Below are 9,926 nucleotides of genomic sequence, written 5' to 3'. Positions count from 1 at the left end.
ATGAACCCTTTGAAGGCGAGGATGGTGTTTTTAGCATTGAAAAACGTTTATTGGCATAAAGTCCCAGGAGGAGATAAGTGTTAGTTAAAACTAGGAGCCTAATATACTGTATGATTCCAACTGTATAACATTCTGGGAAAGGCAAAACTATGGAGACAGGAAAATGATCAGGGGTTGCCAGGGGTTTGAGAGGAGGGAGGCATGGCTAGGCAGAGCACAGAGGATATTTAGGGCAGTGAAACTACCTTGGTGCATAATGTATGATCAGTACATGTCCTTACATATTTGTCAAAACCCACAGAATGTATAACACCAAGAATGATCTTAATGCAAACTATGGAATTTGAGTGATTATGATGTGTCATGGTAGGTTCATCAATTGTGACAAATGCACCACTCCGGAATGTAGCTCGGGAAACTATGCATGTGTGGGGTAAGGAGATATATGGGAACTCTCTCTCTCTCTCTCTCTCTCTCTCTCTCTCTAAATATATATATATATATATACATATATACACACACATATGTATGTGTATATACATATATAAAGATAGATATATCTTTGAAGAAATATTCATCCCTGCCTTCGTGGAGGCAGACATCAAACAAATAATTAAGCAAACTATCATTTATTTAACATTAAGGAGCACTATGGAGCGTAGGGTCTTCCCTGAGAAAGCAAAACTTAAGGTGATGCATCACCTTGAGGTGTGCCCTCAAGGACAGGGAGCAGTTAAACCAATTAAAAAGGCTCTTTAAAGAGCCTAAGGGCCAGAGTGAACAGTGTGTTCCAGGACAAAAGGAGGCTAGGTACAGGCAGGTCAGACTAGTTGGAGCACAGTGAGCTAAGGAGGTAAAACCGGGGCGGTGAAAAGAGGGCAGACCTACAGGGCTTGCAGTCACAGAGTTGGAAGCTGTGCCCTAAGGACAGTGGGGTGCCATCAAAAGATTTTAAATAGAAGAGTGATATGGTCAGATTTGAATTAAAAAAAAAAAAATCTCTCTGGCCGCTGCATGAAAGAATGGATCAGAAGGAACAATGTGAAAGTGGCTAAATCAGGAGGGAGAGTACTGCAAGAGTCCAGGGGAGGAAGAGCATATTGCAAATGTGAAATACTTAGCTCCTTACAGGCATGCTCCACGTGGCCATGAGCAATGCAGACAATGCGGTGGGGGAAGACAATGGGGAAAGAGGAAAAGCATGTGGAAAAGGCTGGAAATGTGAGCAGATGGTTCATGGAGCAATAAAGCTGAATAAATGGGCTTAGATCGTGATATATAATGCTTTTTATTTTCTATAAATTTATTTAGTTATTTATTTTTGGTTGTGTTGGGTCTTCATTGTTGGGTCTTCGTTGCTGCGCAGGCTTTCTCTAGTTGCGGTGAGTGGGGGTTTCTCTTCATTGTGGTGCACGGCTTCTCATTGCGGTGGCTTCTCTTGTTTCAGAGCTCAGGCTCTAGGCACGTGGGTTTCAGTAGTTGTGGCACGTGGGCTCAGTAGTTGTGGCTTGCGGGCTCTAGAGTACAGGCTCAGTAGTTGTGGCTCACGGGTTTAGTTGCTCCACGGCATGTGGGATCTTCCCTGACCAGGGATCAAACGCGTGTCCCCTGCATTGGCAGGTGGATTCTTAACCACTGTGCCACCAGAGAAGGCCCCAATGGTTTTTAAATAACATCACTTTTATAACAATGATAATAAAATAATAACCACAGTACTTGAATTTATTGAGTAATTACTATGTGCTAGGCAATTTTTCTATGTTCTTTATACAGATTAATTTCATCCCTGTTCTAGTTATCTGTTGCTTCATAACAAATCACCTTAAAACTTAGTGCTTAAACCAACCTATATGTGTATATATATAATCTGTAGCTTGGACAGAGCTTGAGGGTTGGGGGAAGCTTTTTACTGCTCCTCTTGGTGTCAGCTGGGGTAGCTCAAAGTCCGAGATCTAGAATCTCTGAAGCTTGCTCACTCACCTGCCTGTAATTGATGCCAGCTGTGGGCTGCAACTGTCTACTCTTCCCTTGTTGCACTCAACACGATCTTCTTCAGTGTATTTGCTCACATGTCCAATTCTCTGCTGGACTTTGAGCTCTTTTTCTTTGTATGCCCTCTGTTTGGGGCACCATCTACAAATGAATAAATCCTGAACCTGAAAATAAGAGAATCTTTTCCTTTACCAAATTGAACACTCCTAGTGACTGGAATTTTATAACTTTGCAAGACTACAATCTTGTTAGGAAGTTTTTCTTTATGCTTAGCCAAAAATCTACTTTTGTGTAACTTTTACTCAGTGGACTTTTACTTAGGACTTGTGGAACTCCACAGAATGAGTCTAAGCTAACTTCTGTAAGACATCCATTCCCTCAGTGATAGCTATCAAATTACATCTAAATCTCTAAGCTTAACACCCCAGTTCCTATTATTGTTCTTCCTGGTTGTGGTTTCCATGGTTACCTCACTCTTGATTCATTCTTAGATAATCACTGTGGTTCATAGAGATCCAGAACGAAATGCCTGGATAAATATTAATGGTGAGTCTGTGAACACAAGGGAATGAAGTGGGATAGAAAACCATGCTGAGACCATCATAAGCAAGTGGGCTCCCAAAAGAAGTGCAACATGGGACTGAGGGGTGAGGACATGGATTGGGAGTTGGGGACTACATCCTATCCTGGACCTTCCCTGGTAGGCTGATCCTGATGAGAAGCAGATGGAGAACCTGTGGGAAGGTAATCTGAGACACTGTCTGATTGGAAATGCAGAAGGAAAAACAGGAAAAGTGGAGTTGAAACCCAGTTGAAACTCAGTTGCCCACTTTTATCTTAAAATTGTGTTTCTTGGGCTTCCCTGGTGGCGCAGTGGTTGGGAGTCCGCCTGCCGATGCAGGGGACACAGGTTCGTGCCCCGGTCCGGGAAGATCCCACATGCCGCGGAGCGGCTGCGCCCGTGAGCCATGGCTGCTGAGCCTGCGCGTCCGGGGCCTGTGCTCCGCAACGGGAGAGGCTACAACTGTGAGAGGCCCGCGTACCGAAAAAAAAAAATATTGTGTTTCTTGAAGCATAGTTTATTGTTCATAAGAATTTCATAACCTGCTGGTAGACATGCGTTCCCTGTGCTCAGCCCCACACCCACTGAATGTGTACTCTTTACAAACTCCAATGTAATTCTTAAGTACACAGAGAATCTTGTTTTAAGGGCTGGAATAAGATAGAAACTGCTCATATTCAGAGTTAGAAAAGTGTTTTTCAGACCATTTCACAAATTTAAAGAATCTCATGTTCTTCAGAAATTTCTTTGAAATAAAAAAAAATCCCAGCTCATGTGTTTAGTCTCTATGGTTCCATCCCCATAAGTCCTTATCCCAACCCATAAGGGTCTGAAAAACAGTAGAAAAGAGCTGCCTTTGTTAGAAGATCCTATCACAATAACTCTTAGAGAAAAGCCTCCCACCCCCGCAAACTCCCACCCCCAGGAAAAAAGCAGTTGAAGAATTCAAACTCATTATACATTCTTTCCATTCCCTGTCCCCAGCTTCACTGAAATATTAAATCCTTTCCTCTTTTCTACGGATGGATTTTAAGGTAGATTTTCCAATGAATTTTTAGTTAAATAATGAATGGAAAGTGTCAAGTATAGCTGTAGCAAATGCAGATTTTTTTGCTTAGAATAAGAGAGAAACTAAAATGGAATTTCTCTAAATATATGTTTTTCTCTCTTTTAGGAAAATGTTTCAAGTACATTTACTGAGTGCCCAAAGGAAATATCAGTGTATATCTTTTATGAAGTTGTGACAGGTAAAAATCTAACATTACTAGACAAAAAATACAAGGGTCAATTTTTCACACGTTGAGTCTTGCTTTAATAAAATGATTTTGCGGTAAGCATTTCTTTGAATAGAAGCCTTTGCCTTTTACCCTATCTCCTCCAATTATTAAAGCGTGTATTTCCAGAGCAGAAGAAAGATCACTGAAAAACAGATTCTTTTAATGAGATTAATGCCAAGTGAAGAGCATTCTGAAATGGGGAGAAAGGGTGAGTGATAATTTCACCCTAAGTCCTCAGAAAGAGAAAAAGATGGATTCAAAATGATTAACCTACAGCCTTTCAGAAGCACTGTTTAAAAAGAAACAGACTATGATGCTCACTCACTGACTCCTCAAATATTTATTGAGATCACCTACAATGTGTCAGCTGGGGTTAAAGAGGGGCCCAAGACAGGCACAGTCCTTCACTTCAAGATAGAGTTCTAAAACGCTCAAGGCATTTAATTACAATTGTAATATAGTGATGAATACTATAAAGGAAATGCTTTGAGAATGAATTTATCATCATTTGAAAGTCAAGTTGAAGTTAACCTTAAATGAGGGGACAAATTTTAAAACTTTCTTTCCAAGCTTCAATTTGGACAGACTTCTTTGCTTCAACATTTTCAGAGTTATGTGGGAGAGTGATTTTTTAAAAAAACATGTATTGTGTGCCAATACATGTTTGTAGTTACCTACAAGCTCCTTCTTTGAGGGCAAGGAAATTCACACTTGCTGAGTGCTGACTTTGCCGGAAGAATTGGACCTGTTTTGCCCAACAACCCAAGATATGTGTGCTGCTGCGCTTCCTTTGCACAGGGGGACACTGAGGCTCAGGGAGATGAAATAATTTGTTTCAAGCCAGCAGAGTTGGTCCTTGTCACTGCACTTAGCTGGAAAGTGGAGGAGGGCTTCCCTGGTGGCGCAGTGGTTAGGAATCCGCCTGCCAATGCAGGGGACACGGGTTCGAGCCCTGGTCCGGGAAGATCCCACATGCTGTGGAGCAACTGAGCCCGTGTGCCACAACTACTGAGCCTGTGTTCTAGAGCCCGCAAGCCACAACTACTGAGGCCTGCATGCCACAACTACCGAGATCCACGTGCCACAACTACTGAGCCCACATGCCACAACTACTGAAGCCCTCGCGCCTAGAGCCCGTGCTCCGCAATGAAAAGCCCGTGCATTGTAAAAAAGACCCAAAAGCAGCTAAAATAAATAAACAAACAAACAAAAAGAAAGTGGAGGAGGGGAGCGGGTGACAGATAAAAGGCTAATTTCACTGACAATTAGTCTATTGTTAGTGTCGCTAATGGGTTGAGCCAAAGTAATCAGAGCCCACAAAATACTGCGTTTTTATCAAAAGTAAATGCAGGATCTGTAGATGAAAGGACAGCTGTAGGTTCTTGAGGGAGAAATGGCAGTTAAGATTTCATGCGAAATATAGTTTGTAATAAAATTAGATTGTACTAAAATACATGAAGGAGACTGTGCATTGCACTTCAAGTGCTTTGTTAAGATGTTTCCTTTACCTTTAGCAAAGTTTGTAATAGATAATAAGGGGAGATTATAGAGAATTTATTTCTTGAAATACAAAGAAGTTGCACAATGTCAGTTTACATAATGACAAGGCTTTTAATTTTAAGCAAGAAGTGAAGGAAGAGCTAAAGTAATTGGATCAGATAAATCATAGAAAGCCAGAGTTAAGATTTGTCAACAACAGTTATGTTGAAAATCAAGATTTGCTTCCCCTGGAGGTCGGGGTTGGGGGGGGGGAAGGGGGGAGCAGGGAGAGAGAGGGATGGACTGGGAGTTTGGGGTTGGTAGATGCAAACTATTACATTTAGAATGGGTAAACAACAAGGTCCTAATGTAGAGCACAGGGAACTATGTCTAATATTCTGTGATTAAACCATAATGGAAAAGAGTATAAAAAACTAAATAAGTAAAATAAAATATTGGCTCTAAAAAAAAAAAAAAGATCTGCTTCCTCCAGAAGAATAATTGGTTATAATAACAAGAAAGCAGCAACAACCAAGATTAGTGAGCTCTAGTCTTAGCTCTGCTTCATCTGTCCAATGAGGTCCAGATGCCAGTTACTCAGAAGAGTTTGAAGACTTTATTAAGTCCCAAAGCTGGTGGTAAGAGTCAACATATAATTCATTCTAAATTCAAACCCACCAGGGCCTCATCATCCAAGATGGCTAGCAAGAAGGTGGGAAGGTAGGAAGGAGAGATAGGGGTGCAGTGGAGACACATTGAGATTCGCCTTGAGTTCTTTTTTTTCCAATAAATTTATTTGTTTTATTTATTTATTTTTGTCTGTGTTGGGTCTTTGTTGATGCACACGGACTTTCTCTAGTTGTCGCAAGCGGGGGTACTCTTCATTGCGTTGCGCGGGCTTCTCATTCCGGTGGCTTCTCTTGTTGCAGAGCATGGGCTCTAGGCGCACGCAGGCTCAGTAGTTGTGGTGCACGGGCTTAGTTGCTCCGTGACATGTGGGATCTTCTCGGACCAGGGCTCGAACCCGTGTCCCCTGCATTGGCAGGCGGATTCTTAACCACTGTGCCACCAGGGAAGCCCTTGCCTTGAGTTTTTATTCTCTACCAAACTATCACCCCTTTTCTTTAACTTGCAGCCCGTTTATCAATATAAGTAAGGATACGTTGGTGTGCATAGAAATATATGTTATACACTCTAAATAATATTATAGATAATGTTCAGTAATACTGTTTTGTTGATCTGGTTATAAGACATTCTCTTCAGTGATAATTTTGGTAACAAATTATCTTACAAAAGCATTCCTTTACTATAAGAAACATGTCTGATTTTTACAAACTCTTCACGGTTCTTTAATTCTACCACCAAGTAGCAATGACCAATTACTCTTTCCCCTTCCCCCACTAAACATCTCAGTCACCTCCTAACCAAAACCAAATCTAAGCTCTTAAACCACCCACCAGACAAAATAATATTCTAAAAAGTCCAGACAATTAAGGAAGAAATTGATTTGAGATTAAATTGTACATAGGATATAACCTACTTTCCTCAGTGCATTTAAGATAATTTCATATTTTTAATTTATTTACTAGATATAATATCAAGTCAGTTTAGCCTCTAGTTCTTATAAACTTGAGTATGAATTCTAGCTATTCACCCAGAATAATAGAGTCCTAGTTCAATAAAACAATGTGTATATTCTTTTAAATATACATGACATATTTATAAATAAACAAATGAATTTGACTTTGTATGTCCAGTGTTCTCTTTTTCCTTTTAACATTCTCTTTATTTTAAAATGAACTTAGCTGTGTATGTCTAATATTCTCCTTTCTTTCCAATTGTCTTTTCAATCCTCTTTCTACAAAAAGCAGGGAAGGGGTAGCAGAGGGAGAACATTGGTGATGAACTTTTAAATTCTGTCAGCTCCCAGAAAGCAGCACTCTACCTAACTTTTATTTATTTATATTATTAAAGTTTATATATTTTATTAGAAATGTATCTCCTTAATGATTGTCATCTTCACTTTAATCAAAGCAGATATAGAAGGCTGAACAGAAATTTGGCTACTAGGCCAACTCGATCCTCCAAGACACTGAGAATCTCCCGACCTCCACATGGTTTCCATCCCAGACCCCCTAAAGAAGGGGAGGGGCTTAGGGAGCCCTACCTTGTCATGTACCATCAATAAAGTACACTGTATCCAGGAAAAAAAAAAAGAAAGAAAGAAAATTTGGCTACTATGATTCTTCTGTGCTAATAATACAAAATGTTATTTAAAAAATAAAATCAGTCTTTACCTAAATATAAATATAAAAAGCTTTATTTATTTACCAGCAAAGAGTGATACCACAAAACAAAGGAAATAAAGTCTCTTAAAATGTTTATTTTTGTCAGGATAGCTGACGATTTTCTATTAAGTCTTTTGGTTTATTATGATAATAAGCCTTCCCCCCTTGAAAAATCCATTCAAAATATCTCAAACCTTGAGGTAAAGAACTTTAACAAAAAAAAGAAAATCTCGATTTTTTTAAAAGAAAAAATTCTTAAAATTCCTCTAAGCTTGATAAATAGAAATAATCTCTTCTTGTTCTACTCTGGTGAACAAAAATGTACTTTATATAGCAAAATATCCAGTCACTTATTGGCAAACTGAAGGTGAGACCTATTCATTTACACGTTTTATTCAAACAGTGCAATACTGCCACGTTCATATAGACTTTTTTTTTTTTTTTTTTTTTTTTACAGTTACCAACACTCTTCTGGCAAAGACAACGTTTTGAAATGGCAAAAGCAACAGAAGTTTTAGATCTCAAAGCTCCAGAAAGGAATTAATCTGATTCTTCATCATTAAGATAGTCCTCGGCATTGCTTAATGTTCGGACTGCATCTATTCCCTGTTGCTTTTTCAGGAGAGATGCATAGGCAGCATTAGTAACCATGTCCAGGGCCAGCTTCTTCTCATTGTTTCTTAAGTCTGTTCTAGCAACTTTTGCCAGAAGCAACTGGACAATATCTGCATAACCCTTCCAGGCAGCAGCATGCAAAGCTGTGTCTCCCAACTTGTTTTGTTGGTTCAGTTCAATGTTTGGTTGAGTAAATAGCATTTCCACTGTATCTCTGTGACCCCCATGACAAGCCCAGTACAGCGCAGTGCTTCCAGCTTTGTCCAAGCCATTAACACCGACTCGGTTGTCCAAACACTCTCTCAACCAGCTCAAGTTGCCTCTTTTTGCAGCTTCATGGAATGGATTGTCAACGGATTCTACCTGCTCAGCCACATAGTTGCTTGGGATTAGTCCCGTCCTGCCTTTGGAGGTGCCTTTCCACCAACTGGTATCACTCATGTCAGTAATGTAGATAATATCACCTTCTTCAAAGTACAATTCATCTGGAGTTTGGGTTCAAAACTTATAAAGAGCTCTGAACACTTTAACTTACCCTGGTTTGACCGGTTTGGGTGGCAGCTTCGACATCTCTCTTCCTGGAGCACCATAACTTTTAAATAAATGTCCCTGAATAAGAATGTTTCTTTAAAATGAGTTCAGTTAGAACTCTTTCTATGCAGTATGGAATGATAAATTGATTTAAAATTAGTTATCGACTTACACCTCCAGAGAGAATTTTAGGCGGCTCGCAAAAATATATAAAAAGCTCATGACAGAGTTGTAACAGAGACATAGTGAAAAAAATAAGGCCCGTCATGAGATGGGTGCACATGCCTTGAAGTCTGACATACTTGCTAGAGGTGAGCCCTACACATGGATTTGGTCTTTCTGGCAGGGAAGAGACCTGGTCAGTAACATGATTCACAGAATCTGTGAGAAAGAAACGGGTCTTTTCTTCAGGTGAAACACAGCCACTCAGACCTGCCCAGGAGGGTGACACTTCAGACAGATGTGAGAAAGTGACAGCAGGGATCACACTCGGTCAACACTGGGACAAATCGATAATCTAAGCCCTAACATTCTATGTCAGGGCAGCACAGCTGAAGTAACACCGGTGAGAACATTTTTAAAGGTTTCACTAAAATCACAAAAGCAAACGTAAAAACAACTCTCACAAACATAAAAACAAATAAACACTCACAGAGAATCTAAGTTTGAGCGATACCTTCTGGATTAAGTTGTTTGTCAAAGGTATACCTGGGTAGGTATCTGAGTGAAATCACTTGCTGAACGTAGTTATTAAGTTTAAGTCAGTTACCAGAGAAAGACAAATAACATATGATATCGCTTATATGTGGAATCTAAAAAAAGGGTACAAGTGAACTTATTTACAAAACAGAAATAGAGTCACAGATGTAGAAAACAAACTTACGGTTACCAGGGGGAAGGTGGGGGAGGGATAGACTGGGAGATTGGGATTGACATATACACACTACTATATATAAAATAGAAAACTAAGAAGGACCTACTGTATAGCACAGGGAACTCTTCTCAGTACTCCATAATGACCTATATGGGAATAGAATCTAAAAAGGAGTGGATATATGTATATATATAACTGATTCACTTTGCTGTACAGCAGAAACTAACACAACATTGTAAATCAACTCTACTCCAAATCAAAAAAATAATTTAAGTCAGTTATATTTCTAGAAGTCATTATCAGAACGA

The 9,926-nt window shown here is 39.6% G+C and overlaps 1 pseudogene; it reads right to left on the bottom strand.

Annotated features, from left to right (window-relative positions):
* Positions 1-8,063: 8,063 nt before the first annotated feature.
* LOC114904776 lies at positions 8,064-8,783 on the bottom strand (annotated as a pseudogene).
* Positions 8,784-9,926: the final 1,143 nt, after the last annotated feature.

This window comes from Monodon monoceros, unplaced genomic scaffold (assembly GCF_005190385.1).
Source record: "Monodon monoceros isolate NGI ecotype Baffin Bay Population unplaced genomic scaffold, NGI_Narwhal_1 Super_Scaffold_21, whole genome shotgun sequence".
Classification (NCBI taxonomy): domain Eukaryota; kingdom Metazoa; phylum Chordata; class Mammalia; order Artiodactyla; family Monodontidae; genus Monodon; species Monodon monoceros.
Note: the sequence above shows the minus strand (reverse complement) of the source record. Positions and strands in the feature narration are given on the sequence as shown.